Source organism: Python bivittatus, unplaced genomic scaffold (genome assembly GCF_059951505.1).
Source record: "Python bivittatus isolate LINGU-HERP-01145 unplaced genomic scaffold, Pbiv_v1 ctg000840_np1212, whole genome shotgun sequence".
NCBI lineage: Eukaryota > Metazoa > Chordata > Lepidosauria > Squamata > Pythonidae > Python > Python bivittatus.
The window spans coordinates 8,643,289-8,666,731 of NW_028277113.1; the positions used below are offsets into that span (position 1 = coordinate 8,643,289).

A 23,443-nucleotide genomic window follows, 5' to 3' on the forward strand; every position below is an offset into this window, starting at 1 on the left:
CCTGTGAGGTGGGTTGAGCTAAGAGAGAATGCCTGGCCCAAAGTCAGTCAGCTGTTTTTCATGCCTAAGGCAGGCCTAGAACTCCCAGTCTCCTGGTTTCTAGGCCAGCATCTTAAGCACCGTGGCCCCCAGAATGCCAGTGGGACAGGAGCCACCTGAATCTCAGGAGGAAACTCATTCCAGACGGCAGGTGCTATGACAGAACATACCTGCTTCCTGGGTCCTAATAGAAGACATTGTTTGATCAGAGGAATCCAACTCTGTGAGCTTGAATAAACTGGGCAGACACCACGGGAGATAGGCAGTCCCTCAAACAACTGGACGCTATGCCATGTAGGGCTTTATAGGTCATAACCAGCACTTTGAATAGCACCCAGAAGCAACCTGGCAATTACTGCGGGTTATGAAGCAAAGATGTCACATAGCTATTTCAAAGTATGCTTGTAACTGCCCATGCAGCTGCATTCTGGACTAGTTGAAGCTTCAAAGTGGTCTTCAAGGGCAGGCCTTGTATGGCGCATTACAATGGTTGAGCTGTGAGGTGACTAAGTCATGAATGACTGTCTGAAAGGCCTCCCAGTCCAGGAAAGGGTGCAACTGATGCACCAGATGAAGCTGTGCAAAGGCTTTTCTGCCACAGCAGCTACCTGGCCATTGAGTAGGAGCTGTGCATCCATGAAGACCCCAGATTGTGCATCATCCTTGAATGAGGAAGTGCAACTTCACCCAAGATGAAAGATGGAATACTCCCAAAACCAGGTACCCCCCAATACCCACAGCCACTCGGTCTTGATAGGATTGAATTGGAGACTCATCAGTGGCTGTTTTGAAGTTTACAGTTCTTTGGACTACTGACTTACAATACTATTAGAAAAAAATGTATCTATAATGTTAACAGATGGCAAGTCTGTTCATGAATATGCTTCTCCTATTCTCCAATACCATATTAATATTCTGGCATTGTTGATCTCAAATCTGCAGAAAAGCAAATACAAGGGGAGCTTGCGTTTTCAATGATGAAAAGCAGACGGAACAATGTATCATTGTTGTGCACCCTTAAAAAGTTTAGGGAAACAGTCCAACAGTGCATAGCTCTGGAGTACCATCTCTTGATTTGGAACTAGATATTTCTGAAACTCACCCACATTCATCAAGACTGCCTGAATTGCTGCTTTAAGCATTCTGTGAACATATGAAGATGCCTTATATGGAATCTGCCTAGCTCAGTAGACTTTGACTGACAGAGGCTTTTGAGGTTAGAAGATCATTTCCAGTTGTCCCTGAATTCAGTATGTCAGAGATTGGAATCTTTTGCATACAGAGTACAGGTCCTACTATTGGACCATGATTATTCCCAACCATTAGTTTGGGACTGGAGAATAACTTCAAAACCAATGAAAAGTTTACATATAGAAGGCACTTATATAAAATATAACTGATTGATTGATTGATTATATGCCATCAGTGTGTTAGCGAGCACATAGATAGATTTTCTCCATGACGATCTGTCCTAACCTGGACTTTCAGATCTTTGAACAGTTGCTTCTTTTCAATGATACTTACTTCCTACTTAGGGAAAACAGTGGTGTTGCTATAATACTATTAACTTTTACTTTTTTTCTGCTGATGGAGTATTTATAATATCCTTTCATTAAACTTTGGTATTACAGAAGAACAATTTCTTCTGTAGAGCATGCAAGAAATCTGTTGGTGTGTCATGAGAAATAACATAATTTGTATTACTTATATTACAGTTTTTTCTTCAGAAGAGCTTAAGGCAACATACATAATCCTATTATATGCTTAAAACAACTCTGCAAGGTGAGAGAGTGTGATTTGCCCAAGCTCCTTCTATAAAACCTGGACTGTTTCTCCATTTCATGGCTCTGAATTTTTCCAAACAGATTTTGCTGAAGTCAGATAATTTTTGCCACGTCTCTGTTTTGAGTTATTGAGTGTGATTGGATGACACAGGCACTGCTGTGCCATGAATGCTGCTAAAATATTTTCCTCAAAGGGGACATGTTTACAACAATGGCTGACACAGAAACAGAGCAGAAAGGACACTTACACTCTCTAGAAGTAAAGCCTTTGGACAATAAAGGTGATGGATGTCTCCAAACATTAACTTAGAAAATGACTCCAAACTTACACTCAGCTGAAAAGTTTCAGTCTCAATTGGCAGGAGATATTATTTTACACAAGTTTAAAATCAAGTCTTTCTCTAAAAAAAAAAAAAAAAGAGCTGGCACTTAAAAAAAGCATTCTCACACATAAAGGGAATGCTTCTTCTCACACACTCAGAGAATGCTTCTTCCAAGGTCTACCTAATGAAACAAACTTTTTTGGTCTGGAAGGCCACATATGGTCTGTTAGTAGAGATGACATTTATGGCCTGGATTTTTGTTTGGGGTTTTTGAGGATTTGGGGGCTTAATGGATAAAATGAATTTTCCCATAACAACACCCCCACTGACTAGGATATTTGGCCCTATTTTGGGGGGACTAGGGTTTTGAAAGGATATGATAGGTACCTTCAGCCTCCAAATATATCTGGAATTCCCCTCTCTACCACACCCAATCAGTATTGCTTCAGTAGATCTTCACACGTCAGACCCTGTAGCTACTGTTCATGCAGAAATTCACTGATTTTACATGATCCAAAGAGAAACCAGAGTATTTTACTGTTTTCACAATGGGTACTATTTTAAAAAATCCAGTGAACTCCATGGGTTTTATAGCTATTAATCTAAACCTACATTTCTGATAACATATTTCTCCTTCTGTCACCATATTTTTTTATCTCTGGGAGAAAAATGCTTTCACGCTACTTAAGAGTCTCATTTTTCCTCTCCCCAACCCCCTACCCCACAAAAAACCCTTTACGGCCCTTTTGGCAGACAAACATTAACTTTCAGGCTGAGCAGGTTGTGCCTACTTCTTTCTGAAAATATATTACATAGTGCAAAAACAAGGAAAAAAACAGAAACAAAAAAAAAAAAATAGAGCTCCAATCCAATTTAAATTTCAGTTCAACTAAAAACTCAAGCTAACTCTTGATAGGCCGTCTTTGTCAGTTCCCATCTGCAACAGGAGACTAATTATATCCAAGAATTATATCAATAATGTATGCAAAATGCTCTGAACCTTAGAAAGTGCCAAATAAAAGTACTGTCATGAAAACATGTAATATTTTTGCTTGTCAGTCAAACTCAATAGTTCGGTAAGGAATTTTTGTAATATAGAAAGAAAGAGCAAGAGTACAGGCAAAAATATTGGACAAAGACCTGGGTTTAAATCCAGGCCTAGCAGCTAGGTCTAAAGTTTAATTGCTTTATAAAAAGATTTCTATTCCTAATCTTTAATCTTCAGAAGCTTCCCATGGCAGCCAAATCCCTAAAAACATAAACACCCACTTGACAATATAATAAATAATAGCAATATAATATAATATAATAAATAATAGCAATTATATAGTATATAAAAGCAGAGACCAGCCTTCCTTTCTGGGTCTTTTCCAGATGGATAGACTGCATTCCCACAATTTTGCAGCCAGCATGGCTATTGCTGGGAATTAGTTCACACATTTAGGGGGAGCCCATTATAAGGAAAGAAGAGATCATGTTAAAACCTGCAGATTGATTCAACAGTCAAGAGAGCTTCAAACCAACAAGCTCTAAAGATGTCCAATGGAATCACTTGAGAGGAAGGCTGAGAACCTGGGTGTCACAATAGAAAAGGTTGCTGACTGACATCACAGCCAACTGAGCCAACTGAAAGTAGCATAAGAATATTTGGAGAAAGACAATGCATTTGAGATGAGGCAGATTTTTAAATATTCTGGCTCAAGATTCTTTTGGAGTTTATATTTATTAGCATCACCTTGAATTCACCTTAGAAATTATGTTAACTTAGCATAAAGTCAACAATGCTGCTGAAGCCAACAGCGTGATAGGGCTGCAAAAATGGCAAATGCAATTTCAGGCTGCATCAACAAGAAGTATGGACTCCAAATTATATACAATCATAATTCCATTTCATGCTAAGGTGGTCACCTTGAATATCGATCCTACTTGGGCACTACATTGTAAGAATTTGGAATATGTTCAGAGGACGGCAACAAGGATGCTCAAGGACTGGAAAGTAAATTCTATGGAGACAGTTTGACAGATCTTGAGAAGTTTCATCTGATGAGGGATTGGATATCATTTTCAGGTACCTAAAAGGATATCATACAGAAGAAGGCCTAGGCCCCTCTCCACCATCTCAAAGGAGAGACCACAGAACAATGAATTTAAGAAAGAGGATTTTTTTCCTAACATTAGCCAATACCCAGTTTGGGGGGGGGGGGAATCTTAAATAGCGCAATTCAGCAGGGGAATCTCTTAGAGAAATGGTGGACTCTCCTTCACTGGAGGTGTTCAAGTAGATGTTCAGGTCCCAGCAGAAGGAAGAGCTTCTTTGGTTTGGATGCTTGATTTGGGTTCCTGCCCAGGGTAGCAGGTTGATCCCTCTCCCTCCCTTTCTACAAAAAACACTTGTAGATCAAATCATAGGCTTGGCCATTCATGTCGGCTTTCTAGTGTGGGGCCTACCTGCAAGGCTGTCACTCAGGGGTGTATTTTAGTACCTTTGCTGTTTAATTTCTACATCAACGATATTGTGGAGAAGCTCATAGCGACAATCGTTTTCCAAAGGTGAGAAAAAACTGGGGACCAGTTACTTTAAACCCAGGAGATGTAGTGACAGAGAGACTGAGGGCGGAGGAGATAAATCTACATCTTAAAGGCATATGCAATGAACATGCCAATGCCTGAACACACTTAGTTGATGGCTGTTGGCCGGATGAGGACTTGCTGGAGCGATCCCCCCCCCCCGCCAAGAAAGCCAGTCTTTGTCACACAGTGAGGCGGGGGGGGGGTCCTTCCACAAAGCCCTCCCCCTCGTCCCTCCCACCTCATTCACTTGCAAATCGCTGGGTGCCTGGAAGAGGCGCTTTCTCTTTCCCCAGCCTTTAACCTTCTCTGCGAGGCTGCAGTTCCAGCGGCGCGGCAGAGAGAGCAGCAGGCGCAGCAGCAACGGGAGCGTCCAGGGGCTGCGCGTCTGCAGGGGACGGGGCGAGGGACCGAGCCCTTCGTCTTCCTCTTCCTCTTCTTCTGCGCGCTCCTCGTGCTATTCTCCCCCTTCAGAGCCTCGCGAGTGCGGAGGGGGCATTGCGTCGACCCGAGAGCCCCTCCGCCTTCGCTTCCCCCGACAGGCAGAGTTGTGAAGGGATGCTGGGCGAGCAAGAGACGGAAGAGCCCCGTTCCAGGCAAGTCGGTCCCGCAGCACCAGCCGCCGCCGCCGCCGCAACAGCACAAGCCGCGGAGGAGGCGCAGACAGGCAGCCGGAGAAGCGGCGCCGTTGCCACCGACGCCGGCCGCGTTTCCTGCCCGGCTCTGTAGGCTGGGCGGCCGGACTCATCCTTTGCCTTCCCTTCCCAACGGTAAGGCGACGGGGCTGAGGCTTTGAGCTCCGGGAAAGCCGCCCGGCCGCGGGAACCTGCAGCAAAGCGGCGCTTCTTCCCTTGGCGTGGCGTTGGGCTCTTTCGCTTTACTTCTCTCGCTTCTCTCGCTCCCGCCGCCCGCTCCGCGTCTTCCCTTTTTTCTTGGGCGGGGGGGGGGGCTGCTGTGAACGCGAATCCTTCCCTGTTGTTTGCAAAAGTTGGCAGGTCCGTTACTCGGGGGCCAGCGGAGGAGCGAGGGCTCGCACATGGGCAGCGCGGCGCTCTCGGAGGCTGGGGAAAGGTGGCGTGTGTGCCTGGCGCACGGATAGGGTGGCAATTGGATGCGCGAAATTAATGTGCTTGTTAGGAGGAGTAGGTCCCTGTCGCGTTAAGTAGAGAAGGAGTCAGAAGCCTTGCCTGGCTGCCGCTTGCAAATCTGCCGGATCCCGGGAAGCTCACCAAGACCCCTCTTGCTGGCTTTTTCTAAGAAAAGGAAACTTCTCCGGAGATCTGATTTTGCTCCTCTTGGGCAGGGAGAGGAAGGAGAGCCGGTGGTAAGATGCTGATTTAGAAGAGATGCGCAATTGAGAGAAGGGCTTTCTGGTAAACTCTAAAAATCTCTTTATAGGTTTATAAGGGGGAAAAATGGGGTGGTGTGAAGGTGAATAGATGGGCACTAAGTGATTCTAGACAATTAAGATTTCAGGGTGAGACAAAACTCTAGATATCGGAATGCATTACATGCATGCATGCTGTGTGTATGAATCCAAAGGCTGGAGGAATTGGGGATAGGTAAATGGCACAGAGGTCAGCGGTTGTGAATGAGGTCTTGACAGTGCTGCAATAAAATCCATATTTTATGGAGAGTTAAATGCAGCGCTTTGTAAGTGCAATTGGATAGTCGTAGATTCTACAGTAACTCCTGATGACATTCAAGGATCATGAAATATAATGGCTAAGATTACACTCAGCTCAGCAGCACATCTGCCGCCTTTAACCAGAAAGGGATCAAGAGCACATCTGCTGCTTTTTGCCCCAAAGAGGTCAAGGGATGTTTCTTTATGGCACCTATTACTTAAAGTTTTTCTGACCGTGAGATGGGAGAGGGAGATAGATGCTTCGGCCCCTCTTTCCCAAGAGCGAGCCAATCTGTGTGTCTGAAGAGCAAAAGTCCGCAAACAGGACCAATGCAGTTCTCCGGTAAACAGCAGTCATTTAAGAAAAATAGTTTGATGGATCATGCATTTATGGTGAAATCAGCAAATTACTCGGTAGGTGAAACATGCACACACAGTTCTTGCTTGTTGTGCTGAAAGTTCTGTGTAAGATTATATGCTTCATGTTGTGTGCAGATGTGTGTGCAAACTTACATGAAAAGAATGGTACTAGGTGTGGGACTACATTAAGGATACTTACATTAGTTACACATACATGCAAATATTTCCCTGTCTTGCTTTTAGAGGGGTATTACAGATGAGGTGCATTGGGAAAGTAGAAATGTGCATTTCTGAGCTTACCAGAGACAAATGCACCTTCTTCCTCCAGGCATGGCAAAAGCTTTTTTTGGAGGTTGTGTTGGTTCTGCCGTAAATCTTTGCCTGGAACTTTAAGTGTTCTAGCAAATTGATTGAGAGCTTCCTCTCCTCTGACATGGTGGGAATGATCGAGGGCAGCATCCCCCGTGTCTTGCCTCTTTTTTAAGGGCACAACTTTTCCTTGGGAAGGAGGATGGGGAATCTGCAGATGAATCTGGCAAGACGCAATCAGACAACTCTTCTTCGCTGTTCCTCCATAAGATATAAACATAGATCTCTGTCCAGTTGCCACAGGGAAAGGAAGTGATACAATATTCCTGAAGTAAATTGAATGTGCTAATAAATAACGGCAGGTCCGAATTGCTTCCCACTGATTTTATCAGACGGACTCCCGGCTTTTGTCCGTTTCCTGGCAAGGAATTGCACCCAGGCTTTCCTGCTCCCAGTTTTGAGCAATTTGCAATCCAAAGTCACTGGTTATTCAGAAACCAGAGGCAGAGGCAGAGGAGATGTCCCAAAAGCAAGTGAGAATTATTAGGATTGAAGGTGGCTCCTTTGCAGTTATCCTCTGCAGCCAACTGAGGCCCTTAAAAGTGTCCCCTTTAGGGATTAAAGTACCAGTTCCTATTGATAATAGTTGTCACACTTGTTTCCTGCAATCATGTATCTCAAGATTACACTGATTAAAAAAGATCAACAACACTGATAAAAATCACTGTTTTCCATTTAAGATATGTTTCTCAATGTGTGCCTTTTTAGCCTTATGTCAGATACCTGCAATTCTCCTGCAACTGAATATCCTTTATTCCTATGGAGAGAAAGGTTAGAGCATTAAAAGCTGTGACACCAAAACCAATACTGAGGAACCTAATGAAGATACATTCCATTTATCTTTGTGGATGCGTGGAACATGGGTCATCAAGTTTGAAAAACTTGCGTGAAAGTTTTGAACAAAAGTTTCATCAAAACGTTTCACCTTCCTTGAAGACTTTTCCCTCCTTGTAACCTGCTTGTTCATATTTTGGGATGGAATCTCAAGGGAAGGCCCTCCCCAGTTAACTGAGATGCCATGAGTCTTGAATAAATGTCACTTAGTTCATGATTTATTTTATGTATGTGTGTGAGAGAGAGAAGAGAGGAAGAGAGAGAGAATCCAGTGTAGGTATATTTTGATGCCATATTCTGGTATTAACGCTTATTTAGAGAGCAACTTTGTTTATGGATGTCTCATGAAATTTGAAGCAGGCAACAAAACTGAAATTATTCAATTGGTTACACCATTAACCTCACTGCAAAACCAAGCTTTTGTGGTGGATAGCAACAGAGAGCAAGGCTATCAGGAAGAAGGGGGTGCAGTCCAGGAAGGGAAAGGAGACAAAAGACCACACAGTCCACAGAGGGAGCGTGGGAAGCATAAGAGGTTCAGGATAGCCACTCCCTAGAATCTCCCAGGGTATCTCCACTAGTTACAGTAATATAGATTTAGTCTGGCAAGATTCTGCCTATATGGTGTAAGCAAATAAAGGAACTTAACTCAACTGGACTGTTTCACCGTTGTTCTTGGGCTGGGCCTGACAGCTTTATGTCATGATTTATGATCATGCGTTGGCATAAACATTAACCTGCCACATTCCAGTAACTCTGATGTAAAGAATAAACAACTTTGGTACTAAAGAACAACAGGGTCAGGCTCAGATGTGGATTTTCTTTATATTGTAGATCAGCTGTTTTTATTATGGTCTAAAAGCATACATAGTACACCTTGTATAGTGGAAGGAATACATCCAAGATGTAAGCACGTAGTTATGAGTTCACCTAAGTTACTGGTTCAACTATTTCATTTAGACTTGCACTTTGAATGAATGTACTCCCTGACCTGTAAAATAATGGAAAAGCAAAGCAGGTTTCTTTTGTATTGCCTGTTGGGGTTACTGTTAGATACCAATGTCCTCTTCCAACACTTTTTTAAAATAAAATCTGAGAAGGATGCTGGGGCACTCTTGATGTGGCTAGGATTCTACTGTTAATATTCACTTGGAGGACATATCTTGTAGCTTTATGTATAAACTCTTGAAGGAGCAGTCCTATGGACTAGTAAATCAGTTTTTCCTCTTGACTCAGGGCACAAATCAGCTTGCACTCTATAAAATGGCTTTCAACTCTGAAAGGTTATTATCCATTGGAATTTGATAGAAGCAGATTTTCTGTCCTTGTTGGATGAAGTGGGGATAGCCAGTTGGGGGTGGACAACAATCTGACTGATCTAGAGTGTGTGTTTTTCTTTCCCCCCAAAATTAGTTCTGATTCAGCAGCTGGGGATCTTATTTGCCCAACAAAATGGGGTAAGAACAGATTATCAATACTTTTTCAAACCTTCCTGTCCTCTGAATTATGAATCTTACAGGCAAGGAATCCAAGTCATAATTCAAATGTGATGACTGGAGAAAAATCTATCCATTGTAAAGGATTCTTTTAAAATGTAATGGTAACATTTTATTTAAAAATACAACAGTTCATCAAGGTATTGTACTGGGCTGCTAATTTTGAGCTACGTCCTCAGTCTTGATCATTTGCTCTTGACAAAGATTTCCTATGTGACCTTGAGTAAATTATTTAATATAATTTTCCTTTAAAGCAATAAGAAGCTTCAGTACATTCTGCAAGGAAAATGGTCATCTAATTGATTTCTGGAATGTCATGTTTATTCTTACAGGTCAGCAAATTTTATGAGGCCTAACAATCCTTTAATACAGTTGTTGACATTGGCCACCTAAATGTTTTTATTTAAATGAGCACAGAAGGAAGCACTACGAAGTCAAAGTTAAGAACATTTGAGATTGAATGTTGGTGGATTTAACAAAGGTGAAATTCATTTGAATTTTGCCATGGTACTATTCCTCATGCTTGTGGCAAAAACATATTGACTTCTGATTTCAATACTACTTGGAAGCCAAAATCAGAACATTGCATATGAATTCGAATATGTTACATGATAGATATTTATACATGAGGGAGAATTATATTAACTATGTGTAATTAATTTGATATTTTGATATATTTGTTATATGTCTTTAAAATAAAACCCAGAAAGTCCTCTCAATTCAAAATCCCACAATTTCTTAGCATTTAACAGACATTTAACATGATAATTAAGGATATGTTGCCCCCTCACTGGATCTCTGGGTCAGAACAATGCAGGTGATCCAAAGGATTGCTTTACTGACTGCAGTAGCCAGTGGATGGAGTCAGAAGACTAGGTCTAATGACCAGTGACCATGACTGCTCCTTATTTTCCCCATTACAATGCTACCTTTCAGCAGTGATTACTATGCAGTGCATTATAATTGGACAAAAAACACTTTTTAGATTTGAAATCATGGGAAGAGCAGGGCAATCAGCCAACTAAGTATTTTTTAAAAGTTGAACAAAACCATTTTGAAGACGATAGTTAGGTTTATTTTTAAAAAATATGATGTGTGTTGTAGCATCACGCTGTTTGGCATGTTATACATTCTGTGTTCAATTATATTTAGAGGTATCAATCCGAAAAAACAATGTTATGATTCTTTTTAAGAAACTTTGCCCAATTAGTGATGGACAATTTTTAATCACTGAAATGCTTTTAATGGATAGATCAGCCATATTTTAACCTTTTAAAAAAAGAATAGCTGTGTAACCCTCACAAAATATTTGAAGGAATATACTGAACATTAACAAAAGACATTATTTATTGGTAGAATTGTATTAATACTCAGGTAAATAAATACATAAATATAGCGGCCTTTTGTTTGGTAATGGAAGACTTATAATTGTTCTTTGCCGCCATAAGAAATCATATTCCCATTCAAACAACTAACCCCAAGATGTTTGTTTTCTGACCTGTGAATTTCAATGGGAAGATTAAGTACCAGAAGTAAGTCTCCCTGAATAATCACCTCATTAAAAGTAATTATTGTTAGTTGGATTGTGCTTATGTTTAATCCATTTAATGATACATTTTGTGATTAATAACCTGAAACTCCCCAAAAGTCAATCTTACCAGTAATCGTTAGTGCAACCCACTTTTTCCGTAACAATATAAACTCTCACCAGGGAAAGGATATGCTGACCTGACTTTTCTTGTGTTCTGTTTGGTTTGGTGGAATTACATATACCCACCCCTCAAAGTGTGTAGGGGAGGACAGTAAAGTTTAGACACTTTGGCTCGGAGGTGCTTATGGAGGACATATCATATCTTCTGTGGGACACCAAACAATGCATTAAGACCATTTAAATAATACGATGAAGATGAGATAGGGAAAGTGTCATGTGAACAGAAGATAAAATTTGAATTTTGAGGTTATGCAGCTGCCACTGAAAATTACAAATGAAGGAAGGTTTTCAGTGCAGTACAATAACCTTCCTTCTGATTTCTTCTATTGACAGGTTGGCTGGGAACATTTTTTTTTTCTATCAGAGAGTTTCACACTGGCAGAGTCATAGGTATAAACATACAATATTTCTTGTTCCATAGTTTGTGTGTGGATCTGTAGAGCTCAGTTATTGCAATGAAAACTGAAAACCATCAGATTCCAATGGTCGAATTATTTTCAAGTTTCAGCTCTGCTGATAGAGGCTTAGCAGCAGCTCCGGGTATACTAACCCTGCTAGTTATTTCCCTTTTCATTTTTTCACTGGTTAGCAAACTGAGAAAAATAACCAAAACACATAACAAAGTCTAAACCCCCATTCTGAATTTCTGTCAGTCCTGTATATAGTGAAGTGTCTAAGTATGTTTGAACCCTGGCTATAAATGAGAGTTTGGAGAGCTCACATGCTTTTCATCCCTCTTAAGGAAATCTCTTCTTACACACTTGCCTGTGCTTAATTTCAGTCCAGACCACCATGAAAATCCTCAGAATTATGAGACAACCATAATTCTCATCAGCAAGAAATGTCCAGCATAGAGCTAGTTGGAATCTTTTAACCAGTGCCATAATCCAGTCTGCCTTAATTTCTCAGACTTCTCTTCTCGCAGTGTGCACCTTCACTGAAAATGAGACACACAACTATTGTTGTTCCACCTGTGAATAACGTGACTTGGGAGGCTGTTCTAAATATTATTAAATAAAAATAATCATAATAAATCATAATCACGACAAGGCACAGTTCCATATTCCAAATACTGTATACTCATTGGCTATATATCTTCCATCTGTTCAAGCTCAGATATTTGCCAACCTTGTTGTGTTTCAAACCAATCCATTTAATGATGCCTTGCCTTTGGCAATATGGGGAGGCATTTATGGATTAATTAGGCTGCTGTGCCAGAGTGAATATTGTATAGTCAAAATGTAACTATTGGATTTTGTTTTCAATATAAAATATGCACCCTGGCTCTTCCAAATGTTGTCTTATACTGTATGTGCCCAGGCTGTGCACGCACGTGCACACACACAAACACACACATAGACCCAAGGACAGAATTGGTGACAAGAACCATTCATGAATATGCTGCTACTATGCTCATTTAGCATCTTTAAATTGCTCCCTGCTAAACTGATTCCTTTATCTCCTTGCAACATTTACAATAGCCTGTGAGATAATAGGTAGTGAATCTGTTCTGTATTTCCATTTGTTTTGACTAACCGTGGAGTCCAATCAGGAATAGGTTAGGGGAAGGCTCAGTTCAGTAGGAGACTGTGATTACTAGAGAAATGAAAAGTCAAGATGTGGGCTTTTTCACTTAGAACATGAATGGGCTGTATCCATTATGGCTTTGCCTTAGCAGAAAACAATTCCACTTCTGCAAGTTGGAGTACCTCATTTTCTCTCTCTTAAGATCTCCAGGCTCCTAAAAGCTGCTAATGAGGCCTGGGGAGTCTTGAGGAACAGAATGGGATATGCTGTGGAGGACCACAGCAGGTCAACAGGTCATTAAAGGTTGGCCTCTGAGCAAAGTCACTCCTCCATATATGAAAAAGCAACTTTCCATTGGCTTAACTTCTCAACTACTGCTACCCTCTCTTAATTTTCTGTTCATAGACTCCAAAAAGTTAGGCACTCATTACTATGTTGCATTCTAGTTTGATGAGTGGTAAGTCCTTACAATGGTAAGTCAGAAAGGGCAGCCTTAGGCTGGAGACACACAGACACACACACAAAAGACATGGGTCCAGCACTTGGCAATTCTAATCACAGATATGAAGAGAGAGATCTATTGGGCTTTAAAACTAAGTTATTAATGGTTTAAGTTCTGTCTGTTGTGCCCTGATCAAGATGATGGAAGCTGGGATTCAGAGATGACCACCATCCACTGCGATCCAAAGGGGTCAGAGATTCTGTTCTTGCTTGGATCTTCAAAAGGATTGAGGCATCTTTCCACTGCTTCTCCGTATCTTTTTGAGCAGATGAAAAAGGCAGTTGACAGCTTTACCCAAAACATGTTAACTGGGAAGTAAGCCCCACTGAGTTTGTGTTTCTAAGTATTCTTATTAGGAAATAAGCTATATTGAACTCAGTGGGATTTAGCTTTAGGTAAAGTTCAGGCAGCTGGAAGTTGTAGTCTCACTACTGCTTTCAGGCCTGGGTTACCCCTGAGCCAAAAAGAAATCAGGAGTAATACAAATGAAAACAAAATGAATGAAGGTAAAAATAATACAGCTGTTATTGTTAGGTATTTTCATGTTTCCCATCATTAGTATCTGTATATGCTTGCTAAAAAGACTAGAAATATTCATTAAAAAAAGGGATCGAAAAAGGCAAAATCCAGTATTTTTATCTCATAGACAGGAACTCAGGCTTCAACCCTAACGTGCACACTTTGTTAGGAGCTACTCCCATTGAGGGCTCTTTGCATGAGATTATGCTGTAGGCAAAATGCCAAAAATTAGTCTCATTCTAAATATGGTTACTGAGAATTAGGATCAGTGGAGCATCCTCCAGGTTAAATGTTTAGAGGGTTGCAGTGCTAAATAGAATTTAACGTTATTTACTTCCAGATAAACCCTATTAATCTCTAGTGGAATTGCTTTTCAGGGGATGCATACAGGATTAAGGTTTTACTGAATACAGTAGGAAGGAGCAGTGCTGGGTCAAGTCCTGTGTGTTCGTTGCCTGCAAACAGGATCCACACTCAGCAACATTCTCCTGTTTGTGTGTTGATACAGGTAGATACTGAAAATGGAATATATCATAAGTGGTTGCTAATGACAGGTTTAACCTCCATGAAAAATATTATCTGGGAGTAACCTTGAACAAACTCAGAGACATTTTGGAGTCAGGCAGCACCTAAATTTAATAAAACAAACAAACAACTCAAAGGAACACATGATATTATAGGATTGTGCTGAAAGCTGTTAATCAATGAGTCCAAGGCCAGCCATTGCAGAAATGAACAGGCAGATTAAAACCCCACATTAACAACAAATGCATGTGCCAGCCCATCTTTTTCATACCAAACCTAAGTAAAGCATTAGCTTTCTTTTGCCTATTGGGAAGGCTAGAATGGATGTCCTTCAGGTTTAGTACTCTGGCTGGGTCACTAGAAAAATTTGGAAAAGGGTATAGGGTTGATGGTGAGTATGTTATATCTGATGCAGTGGCCTGTGATCCACAAAAGCTTATGCAGTGATTATTCATTAATCTTTAACAAGATTTTTACCCCAAAACTTCTATCTTGATTCTAGTGTGCATACTTCTGCATCCCTGGAGCTTAAGAATGTAACCAGCCATGTGTAAGGTTAACTCTTTTTAACCTTCAAAATAAAGCACATGCTTTTTACTTCTGAAGCAAGTACAGGATTGTACAGTTATCAAGAGCGGGCCGTATCTGGGCTGCTGAAAATTGGACGATCAAAAGATTGCAGCAAAGGACTAGAGTTTTCCGTAACACTTTGCTACCATTTACTGATATTTTAAGCCAAGTTAGGGCAGAACGAATCAAGAGCCCAGTAGCTGCAGGAGGACTTTTGAAGAATTGTGTGCCTGTTTAGCTCAAAACAAGGCCTACTGATTTAAATGGGATTCACTTCTCAGAAGCCATGGATAAATCTGCCAAGACTGATTTTAACCAATTTCTCAGATTTCTAATCTTAAATTTATTCAGTCTGTTTTCTTCATATGTGGCCTTTGGTTAAAAGACTTGCATGAGTATTTATATCCATTTTCATGCACTTTTCTTACATGCAAATTTGTGTATGCATTTTTGAAAAAAAGATATGCCCATTTCTTTCGTTGTGAAAATGCACAATTGCGCTATGATCTGAGTATCAGCAAAATGCCGTTTGAATAAATGTGCATGAAAACATGAACTGAACAAATTGCTCTCTGTTCTGTACTTCAGCATAGAGACATATAGCTAAAATAAATAACATAGTATGTATAATTATCATATAATTGTTATTTCAAGTATATATATAATTAACAATGCAGGATTGCATGTTCAGGCAGTGATCTTTGACTGGGGAAGCAGGTATAGTACTCAAGTATTACAAACTCCCCTGTTTGAAAGTCTGTTCAATCCAAGTCCAGTTTCAAGATAATAACTGATTAAAAAGAGAGGTTTTAGAGTTTCCTATCCCCAGTTGGCATCTCTTGTCGCTACATAATTGAACAATCTAGAAGAGGAACACGTTCCTATTTAACTTATGGCATAATGTAACCTATGGAAGCATGAAAGAGAGGCGTACATTAAACAGATGTAAGATTCAGGCTTTCATATGAGACCTGACCTTATCATTTCCAGATTGAAAGAGTATATTTTATCCATAAATATAGGACAACATTCATTGAAATAACCTCTGCATCATTGGCATGTGTGTGTTACAGATATCTATTTCCTTTTACAGGTCCAATCAATTCATACTTACATGCGCACACAGCTCAGTAAGATGCACTCATAAAAGAATGAGCCTAGGACTGTATTGACACTCACTGTGACATTTGTCTCTGCCTTTGAAATTCTGTACATCTAGGGCAGTGTTGTCCAAACTTGGCCACTTTAAGATGAGTGGACTTCAACTCCCAGAATTCCCCAGCCAGCATGGCTGGCTGGGGAATTCTGAGAGTTGAAGTCCACTCATCTTAAAGTGGCCAAGTTTGGACAACACTGATCTAGGGTGAGCAACTTTTTTGGTGTCTGCTGATTTAGATTGATTATGTGCCATCAAGATGGTGTTGACTCTTAGCAACCACATAGATACAGTTTTTTCTGTGACAGTCTGTCCCTAACCTGGTCTTTCAGATTTTCCAGCCATGTGTCTGTGGACTGCATTTTTAATATTTTAATATAATATTTTACATTATTATAAATTATATTTACATATAATTATATAGTATGACTGCGGGTAGAGGGGAATGTTTCGCTTCTTTCTCTCCTGCATTTTACAGATGCCTTCAGCATATCAGAGGTTTAACACTTGTAGAGAGCCAGTTTGGTGTAGTGGTGAAGGTGCTGGCCTAGAAATCAGAAACTGAGTTCAAGGGCTTTCTTGGGCATGAAAGTCGGCTGGGTGACTTTGGGCCAGTCACTCTCTCTCAGCCCAACCCACCTCACAGGGTTGCTGTTGTGGAGAAAATAGGAGGCAGGAGGATTAGGTGTGTTTGGGGCCTTGAGTTGAGTTGAAATAAATACCTATCAATTATCTATCTATCTATCTATCTATCTATCTATCTATCTATCTATCTATCTATCTATCTATCTTATCTATTGGATAAAAATCTAACAATAACACATCTATTTTATTTCATTTCTTAGTGAAAACTAACGAGAATTTGTGGCACTTTTATTCAGTGGTTTGTTGCCAGACTTTTGGTGGCACAGTGTTGGGGAGACTATGGAAGTTTAGGAAGATGCTGGCATTAGCATGAATCTTGTTGCCCATCACCCCAGTGGATTTGGGAATAAGTCATTGACCTCAATGGGGCTTCCTCTGGAATAATCATGCGTGGTTTTGTACCGTGAATCCTTATACTCCAGTTCTTGTTTTTATGTAGCTGATTCAGTTCATGGAGGTCATACATAAAAGCTCAGGGAGCGAGTGATTTTGACACTCGAGGCTGTCCTACCTGAATGCACTGGAGAAGGGGGAAGGTAATTTTTTTGCCATTTATCAATTCTAATCCTAGTTGAGCTCTTGCAAATCATAGCTGATTGCAATTAAGTTCCAAAGAGATTTGCTATGATGTCTCAGCACAACTTTCTTGCCTGGCTTATTTTGTGCCAGTTGCCAACAGCACTGAAGGGAAAAAGAAAAGAAAAAAAACCTCAGTGAAGAAATATCTGCTAGTATAAAAATTCAGATCAATTTGAGCAGAATTAACTACAAGGTGGTAATACTGCATTCTCCAAGAAGGTCCCCGCAGATGCCTGGGACTCCACAACTCATCTTCCCTTTAGCAGCATGAATGCTGCTCATGCTGACTGGGACTTATTGTTGAAATTCAATTCACCTGAGGAGTGCCAGTTTGAGGAAAGCTATTGTAATAGGTCAGACTCTGCATTTGCATGGTGCTCCTACTATCCATAGTATGGGTATAGATTGGTCTTGTTATCAGTAGGTTGTTAAAATAAGGGAAGAAAGTTAAGGTGCTGATGCTGATTTACAAAAGGGAGGACAGAAAGCAATGGTTTTGGCAAAATATGGTTGAAGTAGGAATATTAAGAATTGCTAATTCAAAGATAAATGGGTGTGGGGGGGAACTCCATGAAATCATCTTTGTTATGTTGCTTTCAGGTGAGGTTTTTAATCAGGCAGATAAAAGACTATGTTCACAGTATTCTGTTGGGGAGGTCCACTCATCCTCCTATTCTTTTAACCCTCTCCTGTTTTGCTTCTGCTTGTTCTCTTTTTTTTCTTTCCACAAAAATCTGTTAAAATAGAAAAGTATGGAATAGCTACATGATAGTATCTTTTTATTGGTATGGCTAGAGGCATCACTCTAGGAACAGCCTTTGAGGCTTTCAGAAAGAAAAAGGAATGGCTATACTAAAGATAGCTTGGAGCTACAATCGTATCTTGGACTAAGATGGACTCATCAAACTCCATCAGACACACTTCGTTCTGAGCGTCCGCACACAGGACTGGACTATAGTTCATATTGTCGACTGAGTGTGGAAGAACCAGAACTACCACCTCAAGCAGAACCTGACATGTGCAAAATGGACTTTAAAATGCCAAGCAGAGTTAGCATTATTGGAATAACCAAAATGTGCTACAGAAGACTAGCATTCTTAAAAGCTGAACAAAGGCAATGATCTAAAGAGGAGGGCACACTTCACCATCACTGTTGATGAGGAAAGAGGACATTAGACTTGTGACTGTGTTTCTGCTTTTTGAACACCAGCAGCCAACTTCTGCCAAAGGCTTCTCAGCCACCATATCATCAAGCAGCAAGTGACAAGAACAGCCTATCTGAGCAACGAGGCCTTGGAATTTTGGCAGTTTAACTTTTATGCAACCACCATTCACATCCTAGGCCTTAACTTTTGCTGCCCAAAAGGAGTATCCAAGGGAACAGTATTTTAAAGAAATCTCTTTCTGTTTCCCTCTCCTTTCCCAGAAATCTCTTTCTTGAAATGCAGCTTGACCCCAAGTGCCACAAGGTGAGACTTTGGCCTCACTGTATGAGGTGTGCTCACTAGATAAATGTAGTATCATTTATAATGGTACTCTGGCTGCAGAATATTTATTATACATTTTAAAACTGACCAGGTTTGCACATAAGAACCAAAAACAATAAAGCTGCAGCAGATTGTAAACAATCATATTTGATTCCTTGGAAGATATCTTTTTATTTGTTCTATTTGGGCCTTTCTCATTTTGTATTCTTCCCTTTTCTGTGCCCAAAGGAATATATTTCCAGACTAGTGGCGTTCTTCTTCTCTAATGCCTGTCACTGCAAGCAACTTTATTTTCTCTAAAGTTTAACTTGGAAAGAGTTAGAAAGAAATGTTGGAGTCTAACACTATCTAGTAACCTTAACTCAGGACACATTCTACTATATCCTGATTCACATGAACAGAGTCTTCTACGTCTCGTGTAAACATAGTATGTATCTCCTAAGCTTATTTAAAGGAGCACATCTAAGTGAATTCCATCTTAATATAGTATTGGGCATCTAAAATTACAGGATCAGGGTTAATGAACGTCTTCTAAGTGAAGAAGCAGCATTCCAAACACCTGTGAGATCCTATTGCTGAACTTTTCATAGTAGAACATTATCCCATCAGAAAAGGCTCCCCTATTACATAAAGGACAATTTTAGTGAGTTTAAAAGATAAACATGCATGTTCTCAGACTCTCTTTTAAATCAGCTGGCAAACATTTTTTTTTCAATGAGGAACATAAAATAGCCGTAAAGCATAGAATGATAGGAGTTAAAGGGGAATGCTTCATAACTGAAATAATAGAAAAGTTATAGGCCAAGATCAATAATTATGGAACTGCACTACTTAAAGTAAGTGGAAGTTTGAACCAGAGTTTGGAGAGGGGGAAGCATTGGCAAACCTTGGCCCCTTGCTGGTAGTCAGATGTATACTAAGATGCTGAGGACCACAAAATAGAAAAGTGTAGATACCAAATTTCTTTTCCCAGAAGTTACCACCTATCTTCTAGGAGCACCTATCTGGGGGCTACCCTTAACCTCAGTGTGTGAGAGACGTAAAGGGCTGTGCTAACACTCTGTGATTAAAAAGTCAACATGCCAAAATTTGAAATAAGTGTTACAGTGCTTCCTTCTGGCTATGTCAGAGTAGACTATGATTAGAGGATTCAGCCATTCTTCTCTTCCCTTTTGGGAAATAAATAATTCTCACAAGAGATTAAAAAAATCAAATTTTATTTTTTTAAAAAATAATTTAAAAATGGTTTAAACATTAAAGTGGAAACATTCAATAGTGAAGAAGATAAATTACAGAACTGCCCTGATCATAGCAAATCAAGGGAGGGAGGGAGGGAGGGAGGGAGGGAGGGAGGAAGGAAGGAAGGAAGGAAGGAAGGAAGGAAGGAAGGAAGGAAGGAAGGAAGGAAGGAAGGAAGGAAGGAAATATAAAACTCCAGACAGACTACAGGATGGCAATGATCTGCTACACATTGGAAACTCTCTGTCCTATATCTCCATAAAGCAACTGGAAAGATATCACATTATTAGTACAGACCCCAAGAGCCTTCATGGACATACCTGGATAAAAAGTTTTGGCTGCCCTGATTAGATGTAGGACAAAACTATTTTCTGAATAATTGTTTCCCATGAAATGTCAAAATGTATGCTGTTTTCTTTTGTTGTTATTATGTTTGTTCTTGAGTCCTTTGACTGTAATAAACTTTCAGTTCAAAGTATGGATAAAAGCTGAGATTTCCTAACTGGTGCAGAGAATTGGAGCCAGTGAGATTCCGGAGTCCCCAGAAAACAGAAATAAAGTCCTAGTGCAAATTTCTGGCCAGATATGTTACCTATTTCTATAAAAATAGCAGGCTCCTGAAGCAAAGACCCTCTCTTTCCCTTTTCCCTGCTTTAACCCCTTAAGATTTCTGTTGAGTTCTTCTCTTTCATTGTTTGAAGGATCAACCTTTTCTATCTCCAGCACAGGGAAGAGCTGGACTAGTCTGACTCTGTCAGTGATCCAGAGCCATGTCTTGCTCCTGGGCTGAGGTATTACGGGTCTACATTCGCAAGTTGTTTTCCCAATCCCATGCTTCAATTCCTTTGTTGGCTGGCAAATCAGTGGGGTCAGAATATGCTTCCCTGCCCAGCCACAATTCCAGGAGAACTAAGGCTTAAGTTAGAGGACTACTGGATCTAGGGAAACCTAGGTTCCAGTACCCCATATGACCACAGAGCCCAGTAGGGGACTTTGGGCCAGTCACTATTTCTCATCCAATTGCTGTTGTTGGGATAAAATAGGGGAGAAACCTATATGCCGCCTCAATCTCCTCAGAAGGAAATGGGATAGAAATCTAAGAAATGAATAAAAATATATAAAAAACCACGATAATAGGCAGGTCAGGGTTGGGCATCCTCATGGCAGTCAGGAACCATACCTTTTCCCATCATTGAGTCTTTTCCTTTGTGTGTGTGTGTGTGTGTGTGTGTGTGTTTTGGGGGAGCTTGAAAAATGGTTGAGGATTTTATTTTGGCCTTTTATGCTTAAAAGAAGACTTAATCTCATTTTTCCCTCAACTGAAACATGTCAAGAAATTGCATTCTATTTCTCAATGGCCAACTACAAAAAGTCAAAGGTATGATTTCTGGAGCCACCAAAAAGAGGTTCAGCACCTGGATCATTATTTGCCCACATCTGGGATAAGTCTTCCACATGGCTCTCATCCCATATACATATATGTTCAGTATTAGAAAATCTTCAGCTATGCTGATGATAATACTTATGTTCAAAGGTCAGCACATGAGAACCACTTTGGTGTAGTGGTTAAGGTGCTGGACTAGAAACAGAGAAGCTGTGAGTTCTAGTCCTCCTTTAGGCATGAAAGTCAGCTGGATGACTTTGGGCTAGTTATTCTCTCTCTTAGCTGAACCCACTTCACAGGTTTACTGCTGCAGGAAAAATAGGCAGAAACATTATGTACACCACCTTGAGTTGTACCAAATAAAGGCAGGAAATAAGCCTAATAATAATATGAAAAGCACATTCTTTTCTTACTCCATTTATATCTCACCTTTCCTTTGAGACATCATACCTGGGAGTTTCCTCCTGTCTTAACATTATGTGAGTCAGATTGGGCTGACCAAAAAAGAGTGACTAACTTAAATTAACTCAAGGAGCTTTGCAGTTAAATGGAGATTTGACCCTAGGTTTTTCCAGCCAAGGTCAAAGACCTTTAAACATGATCAGGCTGTGTATAATATTTCTATATCTGAGTTTTATCTCAGGCTCATATAACAAGTTAACAGGACTTCAATTTCAGTTTAGAATTATTGGTGCAGGCATTATTGTTAAGTTGCTGTCCTTCCCAAAACATTTAGCCATCTTTGGCTGATCCCCTAAAATTTAAGCAACCCTGGGATTTCTTGGTGTTGCCCATCCCAATATGAACCTAGCCAGAACCTGTTTAAATGGGGGGTGGATGGAAAAGAGAACAGGAGGTTGATTTTTTTTTCTATGCCCTCATAAGTCGATTCCTCATTTAAATTGGCAGCAGTGACAAGGGCAAGGAAGAGAGGACGAGGGGAGTTCACTGCCCCAACAAACTGCCCCAGGGCCCCACAAAACCTGGAACTGATTCAGCCTAGCTACTTAAATACGCTGTGCGTGACCATACAGCATTCTCTGCAAGGATATCAGAACTTCTTCCCCTTCCTAGCAACTGGCTGAAATTTCATCAGGCTGATTAGCGCAAGTCACCATTTGCTTGCTGGTTGTTGTCCGAAGCAGGCAGAATCAAAGCACAACCTTCCTCTTCATTTCCTGGAGATCTATTACACTGAACTTTCACCAACCACTCTCAGTGTACCTCATTTATAACAACAGTTCGTTCATTGCTGACAATTTGGATAAGTATGTTGAAGTGGATTTAAATTTAGCAGGACAGCTTGGGAATCTCCAGATTCTCAGGACAAACTTTGGCTGTGCCATCTTTGTGGGTTTGTTATTTCACGTTGCAGGTTTTCTCCCCCTACCCCTTCAGTTGCCAATTATCGGAAAAGGCTGGTGATGTCTCTTGTTGGTCAGGACATACATGAGTTACTTAATCTGTGATGCCACCTAGAGAGTGAAAACAGCTAAGAGGCTGCCAGTCACAGGAAGGGATTTCTGTGCTGGCAGATTATTTTGTAAACCACCCCATTGGAGTTTCAGTGTGTGGATGTAGCACCCTTAATGTGCATCCCTGTCAGGGGCCACTGCCTCAGAAAAGGGCAGGAGAAAACACGACATTGCCGAGAGCTTGGCTGTTATGGTTCAACAGACTATTTGGAATTGATGACCTAACAGGACTTTGAGATCTCCAGCCTCTCTGAATGGAATACAGTATTTTTCTCAAGCTGCCTATAAAAATGAATGTAGGCTGTTCGCTCAGGGTACATATTTTCACTGACGCCATTTTTTCATCTATTCTCTTGGCAGCCCTCCCTTCAGCTTAGGGCTTGCTTGGCATTGTAGCTTCAGCCCTGGCTCTCTTTGGCCCATGCAGCCCCATCAAATGTAAAAGAGGCCATTTTGCAGTAGACAGAAATGTTTCAGGCATTATTGTTATTCACTTCTTTCCACTCCCCCTATCAATGGATGATTTTTCATCCTGAGGGCCATCTTCCTCAGGGATAACTCTGTGCTACCAAACACGTGTACATGTGTCTCTCATTCTCCTACATTCTTTCCTTCTCATGTATACACGCATACAATATCAGGCCATGTGGTAGCTGTTGGGAATTTATTTGAGTGCAGTAGGTAGGAGTGATTGCACAGTTTGGACAGGAATAGCTCTAGGAAC

General features: G+C 40.6%; 1 protein-coding gene across 1 annotated transcript in view; it reads left to right on the forward strand.

The window, feature by feature from the left end:
* The first annotated feature begins 5,073 nt into the window (after positions 1–5,073).
* Positions 5,074–23,443, forward strand: part of CDH6 (cadherin 6) — a 159,354-nt gene continuing 140,984 nt past the window's right edge. Inside the window, exon 1 of the mRNA XM_088130687.1 lies at positions 5,074–5,484. The gene's annotated coding sequence lies outside the window, so the exon portion shown is untranslated. The remainder of the gene's footprint in view (positions 5,485–23,443) is intronic.